We start from the raw sequence: 10,610 nt of genomic DNA, 5'->3' as shown, positions 1-10,610 counted from the left end.
TGATGCTTAAAATTATTTGTTTCTATTTTTGTCCCATTTCACCCTAACCATTGTCCCATTTCACCCCAACATGGGGTGACATGGGACAAACAGTGTCGTTTTAAAAAACCAAGCCCTTGAACTTAATTTGATGGTTAAATAATGGGTTTTGCAATAATTGAACATGACAATTCATTGGACTATAGTTTTAAACCGATTTGTATGGTTTTTGTGGAAAATTTAAAGCGCAGCACGCAAGCAAATTTTTTGCCCCATCTCACCCTGTTCTCCCCTCTATATAAATTTCAAAACAGAGCGATTTATAATTAAAAACGATAAAGAAAAAAACTTTTATTTTGGAACTTTAAGTTTCATGCCTAACGGCAATTATCAGCCATATATTACAAAATTAAACGTTAAACTTACATTTATAATTACGGTGGCGTGAGTTCTAATGACTCCATGGAAACAAAATCTTAAAAGTATAATGTGACGTAAACGTAAAGTGAACCAGGATCAATCTTCGGTATCAAATGAGGAAATAAGGATCTTATTCTTGTGCCTGCACTTCGAGACCATTTCACTCCTTGTATTAAGTAGGTTATCTCCTTTGTACATCAAAATTTGAAACTTCTCGTTCAAACAAAGGTTACAAACTCTTGATGCTGGGTTGTATGGTTTGCATTTTTTAATAATTTTCCATCTGATAAAAGGTGTGAAGTTTTTTTCTTTTAATTTCCATACCTCCTTTGATAACTCTGTATCGTTCTTGTACCTAACTGCATTAAAGGATTTTAAGTGGTTAGCATACCGAGCTTTGAAAGATGTTTCGCTAAGTCCTAGATACACTTTTTCTTTATATTCCGGATTGTTCGAATAAACGGTGGCCTGATAAACGATGTTGTTGGAAAGGCAACGGTTGTTCATTGGACATTTCGATTTGTCAGTGCAGTTGCATTTCATTTCATTAGTTTTTGCCTCATCTTGTAAAATGTTTTTGTTGTGAGAGTTAATAATGGATTTTATATTTGGCATGCAAGAATAACTAATTTTGATTGTGTTTCTATTAAATATTTTACGAAGCCTGTGGTTAACTGGGAAGTGGAGGTCGATGAGGTTCAAAAAACATTTACCTACTTTTGTAACAACATTTGCACTGAAAGGAGGATTATACCAAACTATCTTACGTTTATGGTTGCCGTTTGTTGATTTTATACTTGGATGGTACGCAAGTTCGCAATTGTAACCCGATTTTTTCAAGGCTTCTTGATAAGGAGGAATACTTTCTTTAAAAGTCGCTTCACATGACAATGCTGCAGATAATCTTAATGCAATAGTTTTAGGAATACTTTTTATTACACTCGGTGGATGATTAGAACTAGTATTTATATAATTCAGTATATCATCTGGTTTGCGATATGGTTGAAAAGAACCATCGTTAAGATTTAGTGTCAGATCGAGATAGTTGACTATTTTCAAATTGCATTTAATAGAGATAAGAAGATTATTATTTTTGAAAATTTGTACAAAATGTTTCTTTATTCTCTCCATTTCCTGACCACATCTTCGACAGACGTCTTGTTTAGATGTCTTACAGAGGTCTTAAACTGGTTATTCTGTTAGACGTCTTGTTAAGATGTCTTGCGGACGTCTTAAACTGGTTGTCGGAAGACGTCTTACACCCCTGAATAACTTTTGGATATTGGACTTTGAGCTGACCTGAGAGCGCCACCTATCTAGGGTGAAAGTAGACATAGTCCCACACCCAGGAATGTCAATTTTGAAATCAAGCAATGACGTCCGCGGAAATAAATTGGATTTGAAGTCAAAAATCATACTAAAAAAGGACTAGCAGGTGTAACATACAAAAATGCTTATAAATTTTTGTATGTTACACCTGCTAGTCCTTTTTGGTAGTTTAGATATTACCCAAAATGGGCATGTATACTACCCATATGTGTGCCAAAATGTGTATAAAATTTCAGGCCAAAACATAGCTTACTTTTGAAATTATGGCAATTCCAGTTTTCAAAAACCTCACTTTTTGCCAATGTCACCATGTAAAGTTACCATCCATTGAGCCACTATCTAAGTTATCCAACAGGCAACACTACACTTTAGCCCTACAGGTTGTGGGCAACAACTTTTGTAACAAAATGTTTTTTCTAAGATTTAGTGGTAGAGAACTATGTCAAGAAAACTTATCAAGTTAAGGGATTTTCCTTTATTAATATAACTCTTAAATCATAATAAAAAAATGAGTATAGCACCATAGTTGTCCATTTTTTCAAAAAAGTGCATAAAATAAAAGTTGTAGGGCTTAAAAAATTAGAGGGGGTCATTTTTATACAGTTTCCATTAATTTTGTGTTCCACTTGGAGAAATTTTGACAACCTGTGATGTATTTCGAGTTTGGTAAACAAATCTTACTGTCTTACAAATATATGATTGATTTTTCTAGTCAGCTTGAAAAAAAAGTTAAATTCGGAACTGCTTAGGAATTTCGGACAGTTATATAAGTTCAGTAATCTTATTAAGTAAAATTTCAATCAACTATTGAAATGACTAATGTTATAAAATTTATCTCCATTGTTTTAAATTGCCAACGGCATTTTCAAGATTTACCTAGCTACGATTTTTAACAGAATTTCATGAAAGTAAAAAAGTATTTAAAATGGCTTTAACATCTATTTTAATTCTGTAAAAAAAATTTTAGGCATTATTGAAAATTTTGCAAAACAATGAAAATTGAAAAATGGACTTGTGTTCCTAACAAGTTGATCTCTGTTTACACTTTTGTTTTCCTTGAAAATTTTCACATTATTCTCAAAGAACTTATTAAGTAATAAGGTAAGAAACATTTGAAATTTAACATTAAAATGAACAGTGATACTTTCATATTTTTTAGTCAATTTTGTAATGTTGTTTTATATTGAAGGTGACTCCAAGTTGTTGTTCACTAAGACTTGCATTGTTTTGCCGTAAATTTAGTTGTCAAAGTATTTCCCTTAAATCACCGGCAATTTTCAAAATAAAGGTATGAAATTTTGACAGCAGTTTACGGGATAATAAAGAAACATATTTTATTTTATAAATTTTTTTGTAGGACTTAGTTTTGGTCCAGTTTTATTACTTCCAATCTTATTGCTCTGTTAAGCACTTAAGTTTAACCCAAATTTGTACACTTCACAATTACTTTAAGTACATAAGTTATCCATATGAATCAAAGATTAGTATATTTAATTATTTGCATTGTATACTATAAATAAGTGAAAAAAAACTTTTTCATCAAATAAAAATCCCTTAGGGGCTAACAGAATGTTTAAAAGTTGCACTAAAATATTTATAATTATGCAAAGATTGATAGATAAGGTATTTCCTTGAAACTTTCTTTTATGTAAAATTAATAAAAATATTTCTCTCAGCCAATCAAAATGCCGAACCACGCCAAAACTCATGAGGAAAATCAGAAAATTGTTTGCCTGATTTGTCTTAAAAAGTGCTCAAGACAACTGACAGCATTTATGTGGGAGCAAATCAGCAAAATCTATGGAGTCAGTTTTGATAAAGCTGATTCTCACATTCCTCAAGGTAATGTAGGGTTGATTTTAACTGTATGTATATAGGGAAATCAGTTTTATTGTGGTATTGCAATGAAATTGAAAAGCTTGCTTGCTTTTAATTGATTTATTTAAACTGCCTGTTCACATAAAAACCACAGCTTTACTAGCAAAACCATTGAGGTACAGCAATATTTCTCTGACTTATGAAAATCACTTTTTATGCTTAAAGGTATTTGTGAAGCCTGTAGAACAATGATGAGGCGTAAAGGTGAAGGGCAAGATATCACTCTTCCCCCTCTGTTTGACTTCACAACTATTTCTATTACAAATGATTGAAAAGCATCCACTCGATGAGACAAAAGCTGAAGAAAAAAACACTCCTTTGAGATGCAATGATTGCCTTAGTCCAATTGGTAAAGGTTTAGCACACACCTGCAACCAGTTTACCTTTAGAGAGAACCTTAAGGGTTTGGCAGCCCGAGATGCAATGGCTGCCGAACAGATTGCTGCCACTGTAATCACAAACAAGGAAGCCTTACCCCATGGGACTGTTCGTCTTTCTAAGGCTTCTGGAGGTCATGCATTTCCCATTACGCCAGTTAATTAAAAATTTATTACTATATATAGTACAGAGCTCACAACAAGTTATTATTGTTCAAAATTCACCATAATTGATTGTTTTTTTACTTGCAAATATCATCAGAATTTTAGTTTTTGAAGGAACTAAATAGAGGCTTTAGTTTTCAGCAACAAAAACTGTATTTAGAAGTAAGTTATCTAAAATATTCTAATCCTTTAAAAAAAAAGAAATTCCATTTTAAGGCCCAAGTGGAGCTTCCTAAAAGCCTGCTTCTTCGTTTTTGACTACTCAAGACCTTGTGAATGTTCAACTGAATACTGGATTGTCCAATGTTGGCATCAAGAGATTGGTCAGTACAGTTAACCAAGCATCAGTTGGAAAACTAGTTGAGCCTAACTTTGCATCAAAGTTCCTAGCTGTTGGACAACAGCTCAGTGAGTTCTTCACACACACACAAATTAAGGGGTCAAGCACTAAAGGGGACTCTAGAGATTTTACAGTTGCTCACTGTAAGAGCTTGTCGGATCTTCTCAACAGAGTTCTTACCTCTCGGAATATTTCTTCTGAGCCCCTGGTCAAGCTTGGCATTGATGGAGGCAAGGGGTTTATGAAATTTTGTCTTACGATTGGTGAGAAGAGCTCTGCAGTAAATAAGGAATCTAGAAGTTCACCTGCTAAAAGATCCTTGACGCAGCGAGTTGCCAAAGACACTGGAGTGAAACGTCAGATGCTACTAGCTGTTGTTGAAGAGTTTCCAGAAACATATGAAAGTGTTCACCAAGTATGGGCACTTGTTAGTTGCGATGCTGTGAATCTTTTCATCGCATGCGATCTGAAATTGGCCAACATTCTCTGTGGCCTACAGGCTCACTCAAGCTCACACCCCTGTGCCTGATGTGACATTGATGCAAACAACCTTGAAAATGCAGGAACATTTCGAACTTTGGACTCCCTTAGGAAAAGTTTCGAATCTTTCAGGCGGTCTGGTGGAGTGCATGCCAAAGCTAAATTGACTGGCAATGTCATCCATTACCCGATCATCAATGGACCAAATGACAAACTCATCTTGGAAATCATTCCTCCCCCTGAGTTGCACCTTCTTCTAGGTGTTGTCAACCTCCTTTACAAAATGCTTAAAGGTGTGTGGCCTGAAGCTGAGGCATGGCCATCTTCCCTCAACATTGCTCAGAGTCCTAACCATGATGGGCAGTTTGAAGGAAATGAATGTCATTACAAAACTCCTCCCTTGGTCGCTTCAGTGAATAAGCCGTCGAAACAGCCCATCAAGATTTCGGCCAACATTGGCAGCGCTTCAAGCGATCCACCACCCACCCTGATTACCCGGAAAAACTGACAAACTGCCTTGTTGATTACAACAGTAAACATCTTTAAACAAAATTTTTGAATCAATTAAGAATCATTTTTGGTTTGATGGTCTTAATGAATTGTAGAAATTTTTCATCAATCATTTTTTTTTGCAGAAACCATATTTTGTTCTCTTAGTATTTTAAAACTTTTTTAAAGAAATAAACTATTTGGAAAGTTTTCAATATAACTTTATAAGCCCAGAATCTTTTTTTTTTCAAGCTGACTAGAAAAATCAATCATATATTTGTAAGACAGTAAGATTTGTTTACCAAACTCGAAATACATCACAGGTTGTCAAAATTTCTCCAAGTGGAACACAAAATTAATGGAAACTGTATAAAAATGACCCCCTCTAATTTTTTAAGCCCTACAACTTTTATTTTATGCACTTTTTTGAAAAAATGGACAACTATGGTGCTATACTCATTTTTTTATTATGATTTAAGAGTTATATTAATAAAGGAAAATCCCTTAACTTGATAAGTTTTCTTGACATAGTTCTCTACCACTAAATCTTAGAAAAAACATTTTGTTACAAAAGTTGTTGCCCACAACCTGTAGGGCTAAAGTGTAGTGTTGCCTGTTGGATAACTTAGATAGTGGCTCAATGGATGGTAACTTTACATGGTGACATTGGCAAAAAGTGAGGTTTTTGAAAACTGGAATTGCCATAATTTCAAAAGTAAGCTATGTTTTGGCCTGAAATTTTATACACATTTTGGCACACATATGGGTAGTATACATGCCCATTTTGGGTAATATCTAAACTACCAAAAAGGACTAGCAGGTGTAACATACAAAAATTTATAAGCATTTTTGTATGTTACACCTGCTAGTCCTTTTTTAGTATGATTTTTGACTTCAAATCCAATTTATTTCCGCGGACGTCATTGCTTGATTTCAAAATTGACATTCCTGGGTGTGGGACTATGTCTACTTTCACCCTAGATAGGTGGCGCTCTCAGGTCAGCTCAAAGTCCAATATCCAAAAATTATTCAGGGGTGAAGGGCTGTTTAACGATCTTGTGCGTGTGCGACATTGGGGCATAGAAACTTTTTTATCTGCGTGAGTCTTAATTTTCTTCATCTGCTTAAGTTTTAGTTTACTCTTGAAATCTTCCAAAAACCTTTTTACTAATCCCAATCTTAGGGCTCATGCTATTTCTTCCCTATGGCGTTCACTGCTTAGTCTTGACCAAGCAACGTAAAATTATTTCCAAATAAGAGAACGGAATATATCATAAGTAAATATAGCAACAAATACGATAAATAATGGAGAACTATATAAGCTGAAGAACAAAAATTAGGAAAGATATTGATTAAAGAAAAAGAAGCAGAAGTTTTGCCGTTTTTAATAAAAATAAAGAAGAAATATTTATTTAAAGAAGTGAAATGTAAAAAGAGTACTTGATAAAAACCAGACACTAAAAGGAGAGTAAGAAGATATTATTTGGAAAATTGTTAACGTAATGAGTAAGAGTGGTGACCACCATTACGGTTTAATAGAAAAGTATATTTAGAATTACTGTGTATAAAATTTTCTGAGAATTTTAATTGTTTAGTAGAATTTAGTGAGGATTTCACGCCTGCGTGCTTTTTAAAAAGTAAACGGGCGTAAAATCGAATACTTTGATATTTTAGCTTTTCGGTGTAGAAAACACGCGAAAAAGTTTTTGTAAAGTATTTCAAAATAATTACGTAGAATATATATAAACTTTTCTAGCTGCTGCATCTGTAACAATTGCAATAGTTTATAAACAATTATAAATCCGTATTTTGCTCGCAACTTTTTAGGGGCTATAAATTAAAGGGCAGTAGGGAAATCAGTTTTTCTCAACAATGCAAATGTTAAAAAATATTTAATTAAAATCTGAGGGAAGAAACTTTTGTATCCATTTTATTACTTTTACTTGTTATTAACACGTCACTATTAATTGGTATAAAAAAGATACTCAGATGTAATGACATTCAAGTTGCAAGACACATGTTTTTAGAAAAGCGACTTTCAATAACTATGGCGATAATATCGTTTTCACTCATGGTAGCGTACGTTCCGTTTTTAGCTTCCTATTACTACTTAGCAATAAATCATCTTCGCGAAGAATGGCATTTAAGCGTAAAGCTTTTACAATGGGCACTGCTGATATTTAAATCAAACTCAGTGTTTAACGCTTTAATATATGTGGGCAGAAGTAGCAGAATCCTTAAGATGTATACTTTGTATATTGACAACTTTGTTTCAAGTATATCAAAAAAAATAAATGCAAATTCCTCGAATAGAACTTATAAATGAACGATCGCTTGGTCAATTTGATATCGATGTTTCCTATGCACTCTTAATTATTTTACTTTTTGCTAAGATGTGCTGATTTTAATCAACCTTTGATATACTTGCGTTTTCACACACTTTTTTTACCATAATTATCGATAGTTGAAGAAGAGCTTACATTTATTCACATTCTCTTGTTTAAAAAGCAGAATTTGTTTATTTTTGAAGAAGTTGATGAAATTTTTTGTAAACTTTAATTTATTTCATTAAAAACATGAACAATAAACTTTTAAACAACGTCATAAACTGAACGAGCGTTCTTTGCCCTTTTTCATACTTGGAATGTCTTTACCCTTTTTCATACTTGGAATTAATAGTGTGAAAATCCTTTTTGGAATTGTGAACAGAGATCTATTAAATAATCATCTCTTAAAATTAATCATCATTAATAATCATTAATTAATCGTCATTAATAATCATCTCTTAAGAATAGATTCCGGACACAACTTACCGACAATAAAATAGATTAAGTCACTTATCAATACAAATACTATTAAGATGCCCGTGATAGGAAGAATGCAAACATATGCATATTACACGCTCTTTCAAGTTCACTTTAATTTACATGCTGTGGTATGGAGTCTTGAAAACCCAAGAATCTCGCAAGCATGAGGCTCTGTAAAGACTTTATTTCAAACATTCTCGATCTCAGAAATATCTTTTTAAAAACCATTATCTCAAATTGTGACTAGTGGCCTAGTAAAATCTATTAATGTCTGAGCCCACACCAAGTTTGTTTGAAGATCATCAATATTATTGATAAGTTTTTTTTGACTATGTCAAAAACCTATCAATAATATTGATGATCTTCAAAAGCTTACAGTTTTTTAAGTTCTAGGAGTGGTTTATTCTCTAAGTTGTTGCTGTTGTCATGACATCTTTTTGGGTTTAACTGGAAGCTAATACTGGTGAAAAAGTTAATTAATTTAAAAATTCATTTCGCCATTTTTCATCAAAGCCACTAATAACAAATACACTTAATTTCATTAAAATCTCTTCATAGGTTTGAAATATTTATATATACATATCGTTTAATGTTAGATTTTTTTCAAGAAAGAGCGATGGAAGCACCAGCCAAATCAAAATCCAATCCCAACTAACCCACAAGAAAATGTCACTGAAAACAACTTATATTTTTTAACAATGATATTTTGGACGAGTAGAATTTAATCTATTACAAGTCTTTATAAACATGACTTTGTTTTGCCTTTTGCATCTCTTATTAAGAACAAAAAGCTAAATCGACAAACTACCTTTTATGATCACTAATGAGTTTTTAAAAACGTATATGTTGAAAAGCATCATGGTATAAAAAACATTTTTCAAAAAGTATTGTTTATGCTCAGTAATTGAAAATTAAGTATGATTAGAGGGGGCAACTGGAATAAGAAAGCTTCCAGGTAACATAAAAAACAGAGCTTACATATGCTTATCTTAAAATAACTGCTGAAGTAGTAAGACGTTTTTAACTGTTTAATGGGTCATAGAAAGCATGCAACTTTAATGGCTCGCATGCATGAACGCCGAACCGATTTGAGTGGACTTCTGCAATACCTGCATAACGTTCAAAGCCCTTTTGAAGTCGGTGAAGAAATAATTACAGTGCCTTCTTCATTTAAATGTGGAAAACTTTCGGTAGAATTGCTGGAAAGATTAAATGCTTCCAATCCTGCTCTAGTAAGAGCATCAGTTGAGTCTGACATGCTGGATTTGATTGAGGAACCTGAAATGGCACCTGAGTCTGAAAGAAATATTTTAAGTATTGAAGAGGAACTTGATCGTGTTATTAAAGAAGGACAATCACCAATACAACCAATTAGACATGAAACATTGTCATCAAAAATTCAAAAAGAAATGACACTATTTGAAAATGGAGGTACACGTAGCAATTATTTAGAAAGAGTTTAATCTTTTCTAATGACTGTGAAACCGACTAGTGTTGAGGCTGAGCGGGTATTTTCTTCCGCTAGACTGTTCAATACAAAAATTCGTAACCGTTTGGGCGATGAAACTTTAGAGGCGTTACGTTTCCTGAAGTCGCATTTCGGAGCACAAAAAAGCATAACATATCTCCTTATTTCTAACATAATTTTTTAACATTTATTAACATGTGAAAGTTAATTAACATGTTAAATTAAATTCATTTAATAAATATATTTTTAGTTAAAGGTACTGTTTTTATTCTACTTAACACTGTAAAGATGTTCTATCTGCTTTTCGATACCGGGATTAATCCCGGGATGCCGGGATTGATGTTTTTCAATCCCGAAATCCCAGGATTGAATAAGACCTCCGGAATTGCAATCCCTAGACTTAACTCGTGATCCTGAGATCCTCAGGCTGCAGACCTTTCGATAAAACTTTGAGTAAGAAACTGAGGAAATGCATAGAATCTGTGAAGGATAGCTTCCTAACTGAGAAGGTCACGTACTTTTCCATGTTGTTGGGGATGCAAATACTTTTCTTGATTCCAAGTTTTTTTCGAGAGCTTGGATGATGATATTCCCATCATATCCCCTCAGGTTAAAGAAGACAATCAGAAGCTTAACGTTCTTGCGTTCGCTCTCGCACTTTTTAGTGCTACATTAGTTAAGGGCCGCTCCGCAGTAATTCTTACTCGTGTAGCAGTAGTTGGGAACCTTTTCACCATTCAGGGGTTTTTTGCAGATTAAGCAGCCTATCTTTTTCTTATAGGAGCACCGATGTTTCCATCTCATCTTTCTGCCCCGGCTTTCGAATATCTCAACCATCTCCCCCATTTCTACTCGTAGGCTATTCAGCAAATGCTCGA

At 33.5% G+C, this 10,610-nt stretch overlaps 1 long non-coding RNA gene across 1 annotated transcript; it reads left to right on the top strand.

Annotated features, from left to right (window-relative positions):
• Positions 1 to 2,653: 2,653 nt before the first annotated feature.
• Positions 2,654 to 5,946, top strand: LOC149882639 (uncharacterized). The gene is made up of 4 exons (XR_016456618.1): positions 2,654 to 2,829; positions 2,918 to 3,016; positions 3,405 to 3,570; positions 3,772 to 5,946. It is a non-coding gene; the product is annotated as an uncharacterized LOC149882639 (long non-coding RNA).
• Positions 5,947 to 10,610: the final 4,664 nt, after the last annotated feature.

This window comes from Hydra viridissima, unplaced genomic scaffold, assembly GCF_058129835.1.
Source record: "Hydra viridissima isolate aposymbiotic clone 2 unplaced genomic scaffold, HvirCarnegie_v1 scaffold_10, whole genome shotgun sequence".
Lineage (NCBI taxonomy): Eukaryota > Metazoa > Cnidaria > Hydrozoa > Anthoathecata > Hydridae > Hydra > Hydra viridissima.
Note: the sequence above shows the minus strand (reverse complement) of the source record. Positions and strands in the feature narration are given on the sequence as shown.